The sequence below is a fragment of the Ictidomys tridecemlineatus genome, chromosome 2, assembly GCF_052094955.1.
Source record: "Ictidomys tridecemlineatus isolate mIctTri1 chromosome 2, mIctTri1.hap1, whole genome shotgun sequence".
Lineage (NCBI taxonomy): Eukaryota > Metazoa > Chordata > Mammalia > Rodentia > Sciuridae > Ictidomys > Ictidomys tridecemlineatus.
This window is the reverse complement of record NC_135478.1, coordinates 168,118,110-168,139,557: the sequence shown is the minus strand read 5'-3', so window position 1 is coordinate 168,139,557 and position 21,448 is coordinate 168,118,110. Positions and strand designations below refer to the sequence as shown.

At 33.2% G+C, this 21,448-nt stretch overlaps 1 protein-coding gene across 1 annotated transcript in view; it reads right to left on the bottom strand.

Annotated features, from left to right (window-relative positions):
* Sema3e (semaphorin 3E) overlaps nt 1–21,448 on the bottom strand; it is a 236,877-nt gene that overhangs the window by 68,908 nt on the left and 146,521 nt on the right. The gene's annotated exons all lie outside the window — the stretch shown is intronic.

Below are 21,448 nucleotides of genomic sequence, written 5' to 3'. Positions count from 1 at the left end.
TAAGAATTTAACTTTTTAAATGAATAAAGTAAAAGCTCAGAGAGAAAAAACTCAAATGATTTCTAACAAAAATAATGCTCTTTCTCAAGTGAAATACATGAATTGTAAATTGAAATTAATTGAAGATACAATAAGCATCCTTATCTCCCAATTGTAGTCTCCAAATAACATTTCCTATTTAAGCAAATCAATGTTCTTAAAGAAAGGCTGATCTCAGGTCTGGAGCCATAAATGTACAAGACACGTTTAGAATATTCTTCATTCTGGAAAGCAACAAAGCTTTCAAAACTATTGGGATTATGTCCCAAAGACTTGGATGTCAACTTGAAGAGGTACCTACTGGACAAAATGGGGTAACTTGTTCATCAATAAGGATACATGCAAGAGACAGAAATAAGCCTGAACAAGCCTAAAAATATAAAAAATTGAATACTGGCAATGTTTGCTGAGGTCACATTCAAAATCTTATAATTAAATATCTGGTTCTTAGATTAAGAAATGTGATATTTCAATTATTTCAAAGATCAGCATATAATCAGCACTATATTATGATTAGACCATCAGTTCTGACTTTGATTCATTCACCATATGATCATCTGTGTTTAATTTTGGAAAAACTCTAATTTAATGGATTAGAAAATCTACCACATATGGTTAGTAAATTCCTACCCAGTCTAAATTTATAATTCATCTTGAAACAAAAATAGTATTCCATAATAAGCTATTTAGCTTACCTGGAATTCTTTTACATAAACAAATTATGCAACAGTCAAAGCAGGTCTATGTGTAAAAAAGGTAGAATAAAATAAAATTTTATTATGACTAGCATCATGGTCTAGATAGCATCATTTCATCTACTTAATAACTTGTCAAGAACTTTAGTGATGATAACTGGCCAATTTTTGAACAATTATAGATGTGCTATTACTGTACAGATAACTTAGAGCAAATTTTGTAGAAAACTATATTAGTTTTCAATATGTCCAACATAAACAGATATTTAACTTCTGATATTCTCTATGCATTATATAAATAATTGGCATAGCATATTCAATAGGCAATGGGTTCAACTACATCTGTTTCTTAGATAAAATATATGATTATTTGCACAATAATTTTATATAATATTTTAACATAATACATATGATAAAAGTATTTGTATATTTTCATATATATAATCATACAGGAGAGTGCTAGAAATAATGATGAATAAATATTCATGTATACTTTCAGAAATTTAAAATAGAGGTAATTATTTAGGCCTTTACACATGACAAGAAAAGAACCGTCTTGACTCCAAGTTAGTTTTATGGTCTGGGTTTTCTCTTTTGCACTGCTTTTCCTTTCTACCTTCTCTGGGTTTGACTGCTCTACTGTTATTCTGACCACACAGAATGGAACAAGAATCAAAATTCTTTTTAGAGGACAAAGATGCTTTTTATAAAACCATGAATATCTACTTTTCATGGGAAGGAAGTCATAGTCCCTGTTTAGTATGCAGACAGTCTTCAGAACAATTCCTCAGTTCTAAATCCCTTGTTCCCTCTTACTCGGGCACATTTGAAAACTACTCAATCCTGTGAGTGTCCCTATTGCTGACTGAGTCATACACAATCACAAAGGATCACAGTCCTGTATGAAGAAAAAAGGAATTGCTGGTAAAAAGAAAAAGAAATCCACCATCTGCACAGTAAGAACTGGACAGCTGCGTGGGAAAGGACGCTGTCTGCAACAGCCGAGTTGTCATTCAGCCCTGGCTGAAACCATACAGTTTTTTGAGTTAATAGTGTCAACAAAAGTAAATTTGGGGAAATAAGGTTAATGGGAAAAGTCTTATGATTATTGGAGGAGTTTAGGCAAAAGGATTCATTGATTTTACTCAGGGAAAGAAAAAATAGGTAGGTGAGAAAATTATCTATATTGTATTATGCTATTCTTGCATACCAGAGAATATTATCCTAAAATATCTTCAAACCCAATAACAATTAAATGATGCTCTCTGGCTTTATGATTCCAGAACACAGTTAAGTTATATACTTAAAATGGGATGCTCTATTCCATGACCTGATCTTAAATGTGAGAGTTTATTTTCCATTTTCCTTGTTGCTTCCAATTCTTCATTTTATCAAACCACAAAATTACCTTAGAGTACAGAGGTAAAGAAGGCAAAGTAATATTTTTATGTGTTTTTTTTTACTGTATGATTGTTCTGAAGGCTCATACCTCTAGATAAAATAACCAGTAGAGAAATATAGTAAACTCAGAATCAGGTAACCAGTATGTTTCAGTAGAATCACTTTATCCATGGTAAAAGTATGTAGAATAAGTAAGTACAGTACAAAGTTCACACTTCATGTGAGATCATTTTTTTTAATTCTAAGTGTACTTCATTGCTCTGTACATGGCTTGACCTGAGTTCTGCAGAGCACATTTAAAACATACTAAATGATTTTTCCTAATCACTCTCCTTTATTGCTTATTACAAATCTTTAGCATAAATATTTAAATGCCTCTTCACACCCCCGAGAATATCACAGACAGAAACTATTTTCTGGGATCCAGATAGAATAGTACAATTAGTATAATGAAAGTCTCAATCTGCAAAAGAAATCCCCATATTGAGGTATAAATTTTCAAGAGAACATCAGAAGATGGGAACCTAGTTCTATCCCTGGGATAGAGTTGTCTGGATGGAAGGAGTGGTGGATTTGAGGATGCTTTTCTGAAGAAAGAAAAATACCAGCTGGCCAAGATTTAATATGAAGAACACCTCTGTCTGAGGCCTTAGGTTAAGAGCATTACTTGTTTACTACACTGACACTCTAATGATACGGGGAATTCATCCTTGGCTAACAAAAGTTTCTGAAATTCAGAGATATTAAGAAACATATCCAAACTCATACAGCTACTAAAAGGCAGATTGTATTTCCATGTGTCTTAACCATTCACCTAGAAGGTATTCTAGAAGGAGAAAAAAAATTTATTCATGTTTAGGTGAGAGTGTGGGTAAGAAAAAGTAGCAAGGAGACCAGATAGACTGCAGCCAAATATATACAGGAAAAGATTAAGAAATAGGAAGGGAGGAGGAATGAGAAAGTATACAAGTGCCAGACTTGAGGGACACTGGCTATCTGAGATAAGGCATTTGGATTTACTTTGCTTGAATCAACAGGGAAAATCATGAAGAGTTTGAGGAGATTTATCAGTTGGCAAGTTTAATTTAACAGCAGAGATAAAGCTCAATTGTGGAGCAAGTGAAAAGGGTTAGGAAGCTAGTGAAGGCAGTCAAGGATGATAATGATTCTGGCAGAAAGAAGAAAAATTAAAATGGATTGGAAAATGGTTTATGGTTACAGCCAAACTTATTTTGCTACTGAGTCACTCTGAAGGAAACTGGACTACAACTGAGGTTTTAAGCATGGGTGAAAAGGAAAAGAGCAAGATGCACAGCAGAAATGAATTGAGTGAGTTTTTAAGGAGACCATAAGTGTCATATGTGATTTTTCCCTATTTGAGTGCTTTTTACATGATGGCAGAAAATAATAAAAATTGGATTTAAAAAGATATGTTAGGACTAGTTAGTCAGATTTATGAACCAACATGTGATGCAGTAGTTGATGTCACTATAGAAGTTAAGATATTAAAGCAGCAAAAAGAAACAACAAATGCTGCTGCTGCTGCTGTTGCTGCTGCTGCTGCTACTGCTATTGCTGCTGCTGGCAATGGCAGCTGACAACCATACAACATGTGTTATTTTCTAAGTACTGTTTTAGATGCTTTACTTACTGATTCAATCTTCACGACGACCCTACACATAAGGTAATATTATGAGCTCCATTTTACAGAGGAATCCCCTGAGGCACAAAGCAGAATGACTTACCCCAAGCTATTCATACAGCCAGTAGGAGACCACTATAAGACATTTCTATGGGGAAAATATATATATTTATATATTTATATATCATAGATATGATTTACATGTATATTATTTATTTTAATAAAAATTACCACTAAGCCACTATCATCATCAGTTTGGATTTTGTCCAAACTCTTTCTGGAAACAAAGAGAGGAAACAGTTCTGAAAGATATCCCAACTGATGATAATGGATTAGTGTGGAGAAGGGACTAAGACTGGGAAAATGTTCAACAGTATTTTCAATTTATCTTTTTTTCTGAATTCTTAAGGAAGAAGAAGGCAATGACTTGCATGAAATAATAAAATGAGAGTAGCATTATTTACAAAATCAATATATAATTATAGAGAAAAAGGTAGAATAAAAGTAGATAAAAGCTGAAAATAATGATCTTCTTCAATTGTAATATTCAACAATAGCCACTGTTGAAGCTGTGTAAAATTTCCCTCCTCTTTTTATAGTATCTCAGTTTATTTCATATAGCTTATATTACATTGTGTTTTACTTGGAAGTCAAACAAGCAATGTTACACTTTATTTCCATTTCTTTAATAAATACTTTTCGGTGTCTTTTTAGTCTTCAGTGTCATGATATTTTAGGTGTGAAACCTTTTGCTAGACCCAAGGTTCAATGATTTTATTTAAACATCACCAGAATGAAGAGATGTCTACAAGGTCTGGTTTTACACTACAAATTAGGTGAGCAAATTTCCATTTAAAATGTCATGTCTACTTGGATTTTATTTTTGCCCTTTCATGTATTAACCCTATGTAAATTAATATTATCTCGAGAGTGATTTAATCATCTAAAGGAAAGTTGGTAACAGGAGTCCTAGGGAAAGCACTGTTGCTACAAGGTAGGTTTACTGCATACTTTTTTTTCCTCTTACCTTCTTGTTGTTGGCTAACATTGCTACCTCACAAGTTTGTGGGTTTGTGTTTTGTTTTTGTAGCACTTCTGAAAACTCTTAGGTGTGGGTTAACATCCACATTGTACCAAGATGTGTTTTCATTTGGCCCTATTCCTGATGATCCTACAAAGTACTGAGATTTTCCAGAATCTTCTGTGATTCTCAGGAGACAATGCTTGGTCAAGTACTAACTAAAGGTCTGGGTTTACATCATAGCAAATAAAATGTCCTTGGACTTTCTATACATGATAGCACTTTTGTCCTTTGGAGCTTATGCAGATTTTTACCCTTTTGGTAAAATCTCTTCAGTCATTTCAGTAAAAAATCAGCATGAAGGTGATTATGAAGAGATGGAGGGAACAGGTTATTATCTTTATCAGTCTGGAATCAAACAAGGGAAAGAATAATATAGTAAGTTAAGTAAGGTTCATTTAATATAAACAATTATTAAGTGATGCTAGGAGAGTAAATGTAAGAATGAACCAAGGGCTGAGGAAGGACATACTTGGAAAGAATATTGAGGAGGTGGTGAGGATCTCATTGAAGAATGTGTGACTGCATCCGCTGGAAGGTGGAAAAGAGGGTGGTGCTTCCCAGTCAGGGTTAGTTCACAGTGGCAAGGTAAACAGAACAATGTTGAAGTCACAGAGACTATCACGTTTGCACAATAGGGCACTGCAGTGGGCACTGCAGGAACTTGGCATTGGTGAGGCTTCTCTCTACAGAATCTAAAGACTTGGGCTCACTAGATGGCCTGATTCAAAAGCCCACAGTCAGTACATGCAATGGGTGGGTGGAGAAAGGGTGTGGGGACCAGCATTGTGGACTGGTTAGGACAGAAACCTATGGTCTGTGACTACCATCTGTCCAAGTGGACTGCTGTGACAAAATGCTAGAGAAAGCTGTGTCCAGCAGGCACTTAACACTGAAGAAAACCACAGGGACAGCAGTGGAAAAGTGTACTCTAAAAAGTCTGGTGAAGAAGCCACACCAGAAGTGAGGAAAGCTTTTCCTTCAGAACATCTCAGCACCATCTACTGACAAAGCTTGTCATAATTATCAGTACTGAAATCAAATCAGTTTACTAATGACATTTCATGAAAGTTACAAATCTAAATGATGATTTATGACTTATTTGTGTGGAAGAGAAAACAGTTGATGAGCAATTTGTACAGAAAACTGGAAAGATCACATAAATACATATATATTTATATATGAATATATATTTATATATATATACTTCTATACATGTGATCTTAGATTTCCAATAAATATTGATTTAACAATTTAAACAACATTGAAGAATCATTTAAATATCTAATACCTAGTCTCATATTTAAAAAGTAAACTCAACAATGAATTCTACTCAGAATCATATTTTATGGATTCATATCAATTCAACAACAAGTTGATGATCTATCAAATAACAGGTTATACATAAAATTTTAATGAATAATTTCTATGGCTACTGCCAGCATTATATTTGGACATAAAGATACAGAGATATAAATGGCAGTCTCTTTCCGAGAAACACTCTGGCATTCATAAAGAAATAATTCATAAGGTTTGTCTTAAGTACGACTACAATCCAAAGGAAAAGTAACTAACTTCACCCAGCAAAGGTTAAGATAAGCATCATAGAGGGTTTGTGTATGATATGAATATTGAAGGAGAAGATAGGGTGCTTCATACAGAGAATAAGTGTGTCTTCCAAGTAAAAGAATCATCATGAGCAAAGACATATGAAAGTAGAACACACACATTTTTGACACCTGAGACAAAATCTTGTGATCATACCACTGGTCTCTCTTTTAGGATAAGGAGAGTCATTAAAGTGGTATCTCCTCTCGTTTTGGAGATCCTCTATCTTCTGTTAACCTGAATATTCTGGTTTTCTTATTAAAGAAACTGTTATCTTACAGTGTCTCTAGAAAATTTTTTTATGAACAGATATCCATTAGGCATAGGACATGTATATGGAGAATTCTGAATAGAAAATCAAGAATGGGATAAGATGTAGGAGTCAGAAAATTAGTAAAAGATAAAGCCTTGTGAAGAAAGAACACTGAGGAAAACATGCAATATAGGAACACACAAATAAAGGACAGAATTCCTGCAATCAACAATGCTAAATGTCTAGCAAGGCAGAATATTCAGAATTTTTAAAGTATGGGGGAAATGGTCCTAAAAATAAAAAGAGGAAAATCTCTATATAAAAATTCTATATTAAATACAGCAGAGGAGGAGCACAGAATGAGTAAAGTGGATACTAATTTGGCAACCAGAAGGCTGTGGGTAACAATGATGGCAGCCAATTTGGCAGAGTGATAGATGCATCCTGGCTTGAAGAGTAAATGGACATTGAGAAAGTACAGATGGCAAGTACAGACTATTCATTCAGGCATTTACAGAGAAAGCTGGAGACAGTGACATTAGAAAACAGCTTTTCGGCCAAGTTGAATTTAAGGAAAATTTTTCTTTGATAATTTTTATTTACAATGAAGAACATGAAATCTTTTTATATTTTGGAAGAAAGGGAAAGAGATGGAAATGATATCTGGTGGATCAAAACAATGAAGAAATTAAAAGATATGATCAAGGGCATTGGTAGAATAAATAATCTCAAAGAGAAGAGTGAAGTCATTAGAAACACAGGGACATACATAGCATCAAATATTTGAATTTAGATATACAAAAGAGGGAGAGGGGCTGGGGTGTGGCTCAGTGGCAGAGCGCTTGCCTAGCATGTGAAAGGCACTGGGTTCAATTCTCAGTACCATGTATCAATAAATAAAATAAAGGTCCATTGACAACTAAAAAAATATTATAAAAAAGAGGGGGAGACCAGGGACTTTTTACTTTATGACCTTCAATTGCTTTTTACAATACTAATGTATTTCAAATGCTGAGGATTAAGAATTTTGTAAGCTGCATTGGAGGTCTAACTTTTTTTTTTTTAAAGTTGACATCTATGTGCACTGAATACATTCCAGTTCTTAGATCTGCTGTTTCCAATAGGAGATCTCAGAAAATTCATACAACTCTGGAAAGCTAGATATTAAAATAGAGACTTCAGCATACTGATGAGGAAACTAAAGCTCAAGAGTTTTCATATTGACCCAAGGTGACACAACTATTGGGTAGCAGCATCCAGACTGGAAATTTCACTTTTCCAGTCCTAAATCTTGTGTTCCTTCCAGTACATTAATCTACCTCTTCCAGTCTCTAGAATAGCAGTGATTTGGGCAATGCCTCCTGAGGAGACTGTACTAGAATGAGACTATACCTTGTTCACTTTTCCTCAGAATGCTGTTCCAGAAATAAAACTGAATTTATGTATTAATAAGTCAATTATTATAGACTACTCAGTCTGTTGAATAGTTCAAATATGAGAATTGGGATAGACACATAAAACCATATTTAGCATTTTAATCAGTAAAAAAAAAAAAAAAAAGATGTTTCTAGTGGGTCTGGGGCTGTAGCTCAGTAGTAGAGCGGTTGCCTAGCACATGTGAGTCACCAGGTTCTATCCCTAGCACCACATTTAAAAAAATACGTAAATAAAATAAAGGTATTATGTCCATCTACAACTAAAAAAAATTATAAAAAAAGAGGTTTCTAGTAAAAAAGATACATATCAAAGTTTCTATATTTACTCTAGGTACAAAATAAAAAAGGTAGGGAGGACAATAGAGAGAGAGGAAAACTGGAGACCTCCTGTGCTCTCCAATGGCACCGATGACGCAGTGAGCGCAGGAAAAGCAGAAGTCAGTAAGGTCAGTGGCACCAAAGCCACAGTGGTAAGTGCGCTTACAAAAGCTGGTTTTCCAACAGAAGGATGGTGACGAGCCTCATTCTATTTCAGGCTCTTTCATTACTTTGTTTTTCATTCTTCTGTGAGCAAATGATGTGATGAGTAGCACATCAAGAGTCCTGTCTTCCCTATGGAACTACTCCCCTTCTCTTTTTCTATCCAGTTATTTCATCTGTGCAAATGCCCAAAATAAAGTTTCTGGGAAACTGACAACTGTAGAATTTTAAAAGTTAATACAATAACTGAATAAAATTAAAGTTTATGTACATTTAAAATATGCTTTGATTTCCGTTTGGAAAGTGAAACCTGACAAAATTCAGCTTGCCTTCCTGGGATGAGCATTTTAATTAAGCCAATATTTTAATTAGGCCACCAAATTTAACTCTCTTTACATCTGTTCTATATCATGTCTGAGTTATCAGCACAGGATGTGACTAAAGTTATAACTGATTTCACTTGACTACACTAATAAAATTTAGGTTGATGGTGAGGAAACAAATGTATAACTTAATCACCTAATAGTAACTCAAATGTACTGAAAATAAGATAGTTCCACTTGACTAAAATGTTTCCTCCTTGTAGTCATTAAATTTCATTGAGTGGCAGATCCATCTTTAGAACTGAAGAATTTTAACATCTTATGCCTTTTTTTCACATTTTTTTCCAATTACTTTCAGAAGATTCTAAAAAACAGAATCCATTCAGTTTAACACCTGAATCCATTTGACAACATTTCCAAGGTAAAGAAGGCTAACATAGCTACAACAGAACACCCTCCATTGCAATACCATTGTAAAAAGAAAATCATCTAGTTATATTATAAATGTAAAAAGTGATAAAGTATGAGTATAGGAAATTTGGGGCATGAGGTAAAAAGTCCATATGTAGAAAGTCTGATTTCTTTTTGTAAAGGACATACTATATATACTCTCCTTTATATTCTTAATGCCCCTTATATAGAAAATTACATCACAATTATATCTCAAAGCTCAAAAAGTTAACTTTAAAAAGTTAACAAAATTGCTATTTTTATTAAGCATTTAACTTACTGTTGGACTAATTATAAATGATTTTAACTTTTGACTATTTTAACATGTAGTATTCATATTTTAGATAGTTAATTTTATATCCATATGAAATTTAAATTTTCCTACTGACTCTAGGAAGACAATTTGCTGAATCCTAATAAAATGTCTGATTAAATTATACAGGCACAAAATAAAAAATCACATATTCCTGAATCTAATCCTTAGGTTGAGAACTGTATGACACGCTTTTTTTTTTTTTTTTTTCTGGACTTACCTTGTATGTCAAGAAGTTAAATGTCGTAATCAGGATCTACTAATTTTTATTATCCCTCCAAATTCCTCTTTTCTCTCCACTTCCTTACATATAATTCTATTGTTCCTTGCAATATATCCCCCACAAATTTTAGTATAATCCCCCAATTTCAGTATAACCCTTGTTTAAATTTCCTGTTTTAAAAAGCAAAAGAAAGGGATCATGATAGCAATTAAATTTCATTGAACATTTTCTCTATACTGAACACTGAACTGAATATTTTCCATTTTCTCCTTCATAAAATCCCTCAACAAACCCATTTGTCATATGTCAAAAAGCCTCAAATGGCCAACCGAACATTTTAAATCAAAAGTGACTCAAAACTCCTAAGCTTCAATAAACACATAAAAAAGGTGCTCATCTTTCTGAACCAGCAAAGGAAAAAAAAATAAAGCCACAATGTGATACCACTAACACCCATCAAATTCACCAGAGAAACGACAGATGTTACCAAGCACTGCAGTGGAAAATAGAGTAACTGGAAATATACATGAAATCAGTACAATAACCAGAAAATGGTTTGATAGTATTTACTAAAGCTGAACATATGCATCTTATATGACCCACCAATTTCACTCCAAGCATACACTATGCAAAAATACATAAAATATGATCACCAAATGACATAGACAAGAACACTCATAGATAGCAGCATAATAACAGAACAACAGTTCTAAGCAATCCAAATAACTGGGAAAAGAGTGGGTAAATAAATTGAGGTGTATATAAATACAAAGAAACACCATACAGCAATGATGACATATGAACTAGAATTACACACAGCATATATGAACCTCAATATATTATGGAGCAAAAGAAGATGAGCACACAAAAATTCATGCTGTATGAGCCCATTTACATTAATTTCTAAATGCAGTGTACATAATCTATGGTGATAGAAATCAGAATAGTGGTTATTTGAGGGGATAGCAATCAGAAATGGCAAATAGAAATGGCAGGGATTCTGGAATGCTGGTGCTCTATTTCTTGAGCAGGATGCTGGTTACATAGATGTGTACTATGATTTCAAACTAATCACGTGTACATTTCTAATCTGGGCACCTCTACCCATACATTTTGGAAATTAGCAAAAAACTGTAATTAAAGAATATTTCTGCTCTATGTTTAATTATGTTCTAAAGATCAGTAAAGTTAAAAAAAAATGGAGTGTCTACTATGCTACTGTCAAACTTTTCCAAGAGTAGGCACAATCTACATAATTGAAAGAAAACAACTGGAGAGGGGGACTTGTAATTTCTATTTTATACATATTTCTAATCTGATGATTCTTTTAAAAGAAAAAAACGAGCAAAATTTCACACACAAGAAACCTTTTATATATTGTATGAAGAAAACCAAGAATTTCTTAATTTGAACTTGTTAGTCATCTTTACATCATAAGAAGGTAACAAAGCCATTCATTCATTTTACTCATTCGTTCCTTAGTTACTGATAACTAACTACCAGATAGTAAGCACTTCAGGGCTTTGAGGCAGTTCATACTCCTTCCAGTGCTTGAGGGACAAATGCCTGTCAGGGCCAGGTGTAGAGGGCAAACTGGCAGACAGGCTGGGTGTAAGCGTGTATTGTGCAAGCAGTGGGGTCTGTTAAGCGCATGCCTCTGTGTAGGGAATGAGGCAACAACTACTTAGCTCCAACTGATCTTTTCATGTGGGTCCAATGGAAATCACAATTCACTATGTGAAACCAACCAATTTTTAAATGTACGCTGTTTAAAAGAAAACAAACAAGAAACACTGGCTGGGACAAACAAAGCACATCTGTGTGCTGAATTGGGCATATGGCTTCCAGTTTATAACATCTGATCAAACGAAAGAGATGTGAATGCATGCTGGGCCACAGCCATGAGCAGCTCATTTGCCCTTTAGGTGCCAACCACACAAAGCACCCCACTCATTCTCCTTTTTCTGTTCCTCTATAGCCTCAGGATTGCTGGTTTAAAAATAAATCACTTCATTAAGTACGTTATGGTTTATTCTTACTATGAAGTACTAGGCAGTCATTTAAGTGAATGAAGTAGAGTTCTTAAATCCATATATAGATATAAATGAATGCCCTTAAAATATTTTGAGTGAAAAATCAACAAAATTAAAATTAGAAGTGGAGGAGGTGGGCACAGAAGTCAGCACTGGAGCACTTTGGTTTATTATTTTATTGTCTCTTTCCATGTATTCATATTTTTTTAAGTGGAAAAGTTCTTATAGCAGAATTCACTGTTCCCTGGGGATTATGCTTACTAGTTCTTTAATTAGTTACAGTTCTGGTTCAGTGTAAGTCTCCCCTGGACCCTCATTCCCCAGTGGCCAACAGGAAAGCTGTTCAGCAACACAAGCAATGTCACCCCACTTCTCTGTGGGCTTTATCTTTGCTCACAGGCATGTGGTGCTGGAGAGTGAGTTTTCCTGCTAACCCCTCACACATAGAGACTGCAAAAGCGTGAGCTGTATATGACGTCTGTCAAGCAGCCTGTCTGCCTTCCCAGTATCTCGAATATAATCATTCTCAGATGAAAACTAGGATCTTGTTTTCCTTCACATTACGAAACCATTTAACCAGTTTTTACTAATAAGATTGACGGCAGAGAAAGGCCTGAAGGAACGATCCCTGTATTCTGAGACACTTTTAAAGAACCCTGGGGATTTTAAAAATCACAAAAATAATAGACTGTGAGTTTCTGAAAAAAAGTGTTAGGCTCACCTTTTGATGCCCCAGGGATTCTATCACTGCCTTTGCTATCAGCTGCACTGAAACATCTTTTGATTTCAAGTGAAAAAAGCAGAGAAACAATATTAAAAAATGACTGAAGTCCAGTGGATAAGGTGTATAATTTCTTTTAAAATATATTTAATCTTTTAATCCTAATTAGTAAACAGTAAATTTTGATAGGATGTGACATGAGATTTCAAATAGCCTTCTTTATTTAAAAAATGTTCTTCCTTTTTAAAAAGAGCTCTTGATGTATTTTCTTTATTTGATATTTTATTATGTAAATAATTTCTTTTTTTCACATTTTTTCACATATAATTTTTAATATGTACTATAATATGTAATACATTCCCATTCTCTCTACTTAAAAAAATATTATTACTAGGCAATATCCATTTTTATTGCTTTTAATTTCCATTACACTTCTAGTCAAGGACGTATACATACACATACATATACATACGTGACATACCACTTAGTCTATAGGATGTAAAAAAAACTCATAAACTGAGATAAAAAAAAACATAAACCTAACTTCACACTCATTACCTATTAATCACTTATTTGAAATGAGAATATTTAAAAATTACCATAACTTTTAAATTAATAGGACATTTCTATATATTATCTTCATATAAATGGATCAGGAAATTACAGACCAGAGTGACCATTTACAACATATAATCAGTATGGTTTATAAAAATGTCTTTCCATGAATTATAATCTGGATTATGGTTATGCAGAGGCTAGTTTAATGTATAAAAATATTCTGAAAGTAAAAATGCTGCCAAATACAAATGCACATTTTCACATATTCATTTCGTTCAAATTGTCAATATGACTAGACTTCTACAAATTAAATTTAAATTGTTACCTTTAATTTTTTAGTGATCAATTTGCTAAACAGAAATAAATAGAGGTCTAGCAGAAATTCATTAAAACAACACATTAAAAAATCTTTAGGATTGGTTAGTTTAGAAGGAAGAATTTATTTTAAACAAACTGTTAAGATACACATAATTCTATGTAAAACACAAAGAATATTAAGTACATGGTATAGTTTGTAAAACAAAATGCTAATATCAGAAACATAAATGAGTAACTTCTTAAAACTTTAGAAATTGATACAAGTTTTGACATATTTTTTACTTTGTACTACATAAACAGAAACAATCTATTAAGACACAAACATTAAATACCTGTGAGAAAAAATATCTAATTTAAACACTCATGTATTTGTAACATACTTGTTTCAGTATATTTTGTAAACTTGTATTTTCAATATTCATTAAAAACAAGAATTCCGGATTTAAGGGAGCCATGAAAAAATATGTAAATTATACAATCTAAAAGATAACAATTCTATTATGTTTATGTAGTAACCTCTTACAAATGTTTACAGAGATTATGAAAATCTAGAAAGTATATATTCAGGCTGGGGTTATGGCTCAGTGGTAGAGTGCCTGCCTGGTGTGAATGAGGCATTGGATTTGATCCTCAGCACCACAATAAATAGATAGATAGATAGATAGATAGATAGATAGATAGATAGATAGATAGATAGATAAAGCTATTGTGTCCATCTACAACTATAAATAAAATAAAATAAAATAAAAAGTATAAAATTTCTAGTCTATAAAGTGCAATTGTGTACTCCCTTAGTAAGAATACAGCTTTAGTGTGGTTGTTTAACATATTTTGTAAGAGATGTTTACTTTCCTAGAGGTATTTGTATAACCCTTATGATTTTAAGCTGATGATATCCAAATTTAAATAGCTGAGCTACTAATTTCTACACTAGAGGAAACTTATATCACAATCATGTGCTGAAAATTACGAAGTTCATTTTTAATTTTCTTTGGTGCAAAGTACATTTGCATGGTTAATTTAGTCTGCATACTTAAAAAGTGATATACATATGCTTTAAAAATTACACTACGATAATATACTCCATACTTATAAAATATGGTAGCAGCCTATATTCAAAAGTGTCCCTTAAAGACAATCTAATATTTCCATGTTTGGGCATACAAATTCTTGAGATGATCCATATATTCATCCCTTAATCTGTACTGAATTTGCAAGGAGAAATGCAGGTTTCTTTTAAGAAGGAAAGCTTTCAGCAGAGTTCAGAAAATAATTGTTTTATTTTATTTTATTTTATTTTATTTTTGAGACAGGATCTTGATAAATTGCCCAGTCTGGCTTCTAATTTGTAATCTTCCTGCCTCAGCCTCCCAATTCACTGAGATTACAGGTGTGTACTAGCTGCCATACCAGGCAAAAATGACTTCATTATTTTATCTTTCACTCTGTGGTTCTGCCCTTGTCTCCTTCAGAAATGTCTTCTAAATACACTTGTATACACTTGTATTAACAATCTTCCTTTCATATGTAAAAGATATAAAGAGTGTGTATAGAATAGGCAGAGTGCTAATAGCTGACAAGATTCCACTTCCAGGTACAGATTCCCAGTAAAACCCCTTTCCCTTTTGTGTCGGTGGGTGGGACCTGTGAAATGGTTGGAAATCTCTCCCTAGCTTATAGTACTGTATGTCATGGAAATGATGATAGTCATTGTCAGCACTAAGTCATGTGGACAGAAACATTCTCCTGCTGGCCTTGAAGAAATATGCCTCCATGTCATGAAAGGAACTTCACACAAAGAAAATGAGGTGGCTTCTAGAAGCTGAGAGCAGCCTCTGGCTGAGAGCCATCAAGAAAATGGGGGCTTCAGTCCTGCAACTGAAAGGAACAGATTTTGCCAACAACAACATAAACTTGGAATGTGACCATGAGCTCTGGAAAGATCACAGCCTCGGCAACACCTCTATTCAGCCTTGGGAGACCCTGAGCAGTGGAGTCCACTAAACAGTGCCTGAATTCCTGCCCCCAGAAACTGTGATAATTAGTGTGTGTTGTTCTAAGTGGCCACATTTTTAGTAATTTGTTATACAACCTAGAAAGGTAATACAAATAGCAAAATGCTAAAAGCACTGCACTAAGTCAATGTGTGCTCAGAGAAACAGGTTGTTAAGTAATGAAAGCCATTTTAATTTTTCAGGAATTCCAAGGTCTTTGCCAATTCTCTAAAAATTTATGTTGTATACCTAAACCTATGCTTTTTATTGTCTGAACCTTTATATTCACCATGGAATTTCCATTTTCTTTGAGACATGAGTAAAATTAGAGGTAGACATGGCACTTGTATTTTATGGAATACTTTATATATCATTTTACTATTTTAAAAGTATTTTAATATTTGTGAGACAATAGCAGCAAAGGCATATATTTTATTCTCTATAACCCCCCCTTAAAAACAGTGATTAACTGGGTTTGCAAAATCAGTCTCACCAACAACACCTATAGCAAAACTCGTTCTCAAGATATCTCCATGAGCCCCCAAATATGAGCATGTACAAATGAATTTCTGATAGCTATAAACCACATAGTATCTCACAGAAAGATACACAGGGAAGCAACCAGATTTTGTGGACCTGAGAAGACTCAAATTTCCAAATGCAGACCTATAATGAAGTGTTGGTTTAGGGTAGAAGCTGAAAGTTGTAGGTTCAATATTGAGGTAACTACAAGGAGTTTGTAGGAAGGATGACATTCAGTGAACCTTCAAAATCAACAGGCCCACATCCCTTCCAAAAATAAAATTCTGGAAGTAGAAAACAAACTAAGAAAGGTATAAAGAGAGTCAAGAAAAAAGAAACATCTAGATTAAAAAGGAGGAAGTCATAGCCAATACTTGCCAAAACTAAACAGAACTATGAGCTCTAGAACCTGAAGCTAGATATCTATTCTGACTCACACTTCCTTCCCAAAGTTAGTAAAGTCAATTTTATGTAAAAGTGTCTGATAAGAAAAAGAGCCTAGTTGAATCCAATATGATGTTACAAGAGAAAACAAATAAGGATCATATTAACAATACCAGAGGCACTGAAAGCTCATCAAAAGACATGGCAGAAAACTGAGAACTGAAGTATTTCAACAGAAGCTAAAATACATTAAGAAAATGATAATAGAATAAAAGATCAACACAGCTTAAAGTTGGGACCATTCAGAGATGACATATTAGAACTTGTAAAAACTTTGAAATAGAAAGAAAAAAAAAGTATGTTGAAAAGGAAGCCTAAACTAGAAGGAGTATAAAAGCAAAAAAAAAAAACAAAAAAAAAAAACAAAAAAAAAAACCCAAGATATAAGACCTTATGAGGAGAAAAAAAACAAAAACAAAAAAGAAATTATTTTATCCAGATGTTAGCTCCCATGGAATATTTTATTTTTAAAAATGATATAATGATCATGTTTACAGTCTGTGTACTTCTTGTATTTTTATTATTTATTAATTAAAAAGTTAAAATAATGATACAAAGAGATAAAAGTGATCCAAGAGAAAGTTGGCTGTAATCCTTTATTTTAGAACATTATGGTCTGCATTCACATTTATTGAACTCCTCTCCTAAATGCCTCCAATTCTGTCTTGGTCCAGCAGGTTTAAATTTGAAGTAAGACTTCAATCTCAGGCAATGGCCTCCTCATTCTGCACTACATTGCTCTTCTGTTTTCCTACAAACCCTCCTAGACACGCCTTACTAACCTTTGTGTTTTTTTCTCCTTTACCAGCCTCTCAAATATTGGTATTCCCAGGCTCTACATTCTATTTTCTCTTTTTACTCATATTCTCCTTTTAAGCATGATGTTATGCCTGAAGATTTTAGCTTTTACACACACATGTACATGCACATACACACAGGCTCATACAGTAAATTATCAAATATGCACTTACAGTTCAGGCCTCTGTCCTGAAAAATAGCGTTTTATATCCAACTGTCAACAAAATTTCTCCATTGAATATCCTATGGTTCTCCTCCCTGGCAAATATGCTCTCCACCCAGCCCTCCTTATCTCCAGTAAGGTAAGCAATCTTACCTTCTCATTTTATAAATAAGTTTTCTTTGTCATAGTAATACAATTTTTCACCACTCTTGAAACTTCCCCATATTTCTTTTTCTTAACTATTTTATTTCTTAATACAATAGACGATATTACTGTGGTTATTCAGTTACTTCTTCATCTCCTGTCTTATCTATCACTTTGCCTAAAACTGCCCTCTTTGTACCACTGATGATAATGCCTTAAAACTATTTTCCTTTCACAAGTGTGATTCTGAATTCATGCTAACCTGATTTTAACACATCTCCATCTGCTCATTCTCTGTTTACATTAATATCAGATATTCTACAGGCACCTAAATAATGGAATTTTCCAAGTTATTTTGAGAAAGTGAGCAGGAGAAAAAGAAAGTGAGAGGAGGAATAAGACAGAGGAGACAGATTTCCTCAGAAGAGACCATCACCCCTACCCACAGATTTCAAAAACTCAATGCATTCTAATAACAACCTCTCCTAGCTCCCGACTCAATCTTTCAAATAACTGGAAATTAAAAAGTTAAAACGGAGTAATATGGAGCATTGTTATGTTCTCATAAAAACCTACTCTGCTTACACAGCTCCCTCTTGCTGTTAAAGGTTGCATCTCTTGCCAATTAACATGAAATAAGATTTGTATTTAACTCCCTTTCATCTGCAATATGTGATAAAATGCTGTTGTATAATCTCGCCTGATAAGCAGCTTCTCCTTCAGTTCCATGCTTCCTTTTCTTTGCTATTGCAAAGACACTGTTCAGTACCCTCATATTCTCTAATAGAGACTCTTATAATAGCCTTCTTGAATTTCTGCCTTTCATCTCTCTCTGCTTGAATCAATCCAAATATTATTAATGTCATGTCAATCAAGTACTCTGTTCAAAACTTGTTCAAGTTCTCCACACTGTCTTTAGAAATAACTTCCAAATACCACTGGCTAGTATTACAATCCTCCACCAATTTGTCCCAGATTTATCTCCCACTGTTCTCTAAGCAATTAGACAAATATCTGCAGGCCCATCCATAGATGACTGCCTCTAAGCTTTTTAATAAAAATATTTTCCTTGCTATAATGATTTGTAGTGTTTCATTCCCTCATGTAAAATGACATCAAGCCTCCAAATGGTGTTTTGGGAATAAATCTTTTAACTGGTTTTATTGTATGGTCACAAATTCCTCTTATGACATAAAGGTAACATCTCTCAAAATATATTATATATGATATTTACATAATTATATGATAAGTTATCTTGATCATATTTAAATATTTGAATATTGTTGAAATAATATTCAATCATATTAAAAAATTCTAATGACTCAACTATTTCACTTACATTAAATAATTAGGTCTAAGTATATGAGACAAAATATTCATTATCATGCATGTCAGTTCTGCTAATGGTAATGCACCTTGTATGGACTAACTTTTCCATAGACAATGACAAACTATGTTTTTTAAAGAAGTTTAAAACCAACTATTTGAAGGTACTTGAGTTTAGTTAAGAACAGACTGGAGAGTAGTTCAGTTGAGGATATTCTGTCATTTATGTGGCAAGAACTCACATAGAAAGTACAGATTTATCAGCTTTTAGATTCACAGATCCAAGACATAAAGTATATGATCAGTGAAAAATAAGGGGATATATTTAGAAAGTAAAGTAGGCATCTTGAAACCTGTGTATAAAGTATCTCCCAAATCATTGATAGATGCCTGAACTACATATGGAAACAGACCATGAAAGCTGTGACTGGAAAATTGAGAAAACTGGCATCTTCCCATTGCAAGGGAAGTCCAGTAGAGTCCAGTCAAACATGAAGCTTCTAGAACAAAAATTAACCCTCTTAAAAATATAACAGAATCCTGAAAACATGTAATCTCTAATGTCAAGTATACAATGAAAATTACTATATCTGCAAAGAAACACAAAAAATCATAGTTGAGAGAAAAAGAAAAACTAAACTGACCTTAAATGATCAGAAAGTAGAATTAGCATACAAGGATTTTAAAAGTCCTATACAAAACATATTCAAGAACTTTAAGGAAAATATAATCATAATGAACAAAAATATGATGAAGTATAAAAATGAAAACTACAAAAAATGAAAGTTCTGGAACTGGAAAGTATAATGTGTGTTTTGTGTATGGAACATTAATGAGTTTAACTTTACAGCATATTGGAGATATAAGCACAGAAAAAAAAATAGAAATGAAATCATTTGTGGGACAATGCCTAGAAAACTAACAAATATGTATGTACATATTCAATATACGTACATATTCAATATGCATATTGAATATATATATATATATTTATATATATATGCTCTCCATACACACACACACATATATATGTGTGTGTATGTGTGTATGTGTGTGTATGGAGAGCAAAGAGTGAGTGAATAAAGCAGAAATTTATTTAAAGAAATAATGGATGAAAACTTATAAAACATGAACTTACGCATTCAAGAACATTGTAGCCTAAAAACTATACAGTTTCCCCTACCACCTCTACATACAAAATCACACTATAGAAAAACTGATGAAAAACAAACAAAATTTTGCAAGACAAAATAATTATAAATAGGATATCATCAATATGAATGATACATTAATTTACATTTGAAACAAGGTTAAAAGACAATAAAACATTTTTAAAAGGTTAAAAGAAAAACAATATAACTATTAAGCCAGAGTTCTATATCCAGAGAAAATATTTTTTAAAAATAAAGATCTTTTCACAAAAATGAAAACTGAAAGAATTGTTGTTAGCAGTTCTACGCCACACCATGTATACATTCTAATTTTGTACATTTGTATATATACTTGGATATAATCTGATCTTGCACTAACCTGATGTGCCTTCTGCATCTCCTTCAAAATTTCTCCTATTATATTATTTGCATTTCTTTAAAATATACTGTGATGCATTTATGTGTGCTACAGCACTTTAATCATGTAGGGCAGCAAGTTAACATTTAAAATATCTTAATTAAAAATCCTCCCTATAAGGATAGATAACAGCTGAAATACCTCAATTAGTGGTACTCTTCAAAGGCAGCTATTAAGTACTTTGATATGACTAATTATATTTGTACCTGAGCACTAACTAGCATAAGGAATTTCAGAAATAATTTTTCAGTTGTATAATGAATAGTGTTTTCTCTATATGTTTATTAAACATATTCTATAGTCACTGCTGCCTCTTCATAAATGGAGTATATGTATCAAGAGCTATTTGTCTATAGAATATCCAGAGCCCATCTTAATGTAGGGTTATGATTCTAACTAAAAAGAAAATTAACAATTCCTGAGAGTGAAATACTGTTTCGTATACTTCAGGGTAAAATGGTGATTGCAATGCTTCAAAGGGTAAAAATGAGTAAGAGCAAAGACTCCACCCAGCTTATAGAAACAGACTCCATGACTGGTCTTTGAGCCTGCTTGCGAGTAAATGTTACATGAGTGGTCAAAGTTGGTTGAAATTTACTTTCATTCCCATTTCATACCATATCACCTAGTGTTAGGGACTCAGGGAAAAACATATATATAACATATATCTTAAGTCAGCTTGAAATCCTGCCCTCTTCTCTGCTCCCCAACTCACCTGTCCAGGAAAAAGTAGTTACAGAATCAATAAGTCTTTGCATGTCTTTTGTAAAATACTAAATGTAAAATTTATTTATATATATTATATGTGTGAATGTTTGTGTGTATCTGTTATGGTTTAGATATGCCGTGTTCTCCAAAAGCTTGTGTATGATACAATGCAAGGACATTCAGAGGCAAATTATTAAATTATGAGG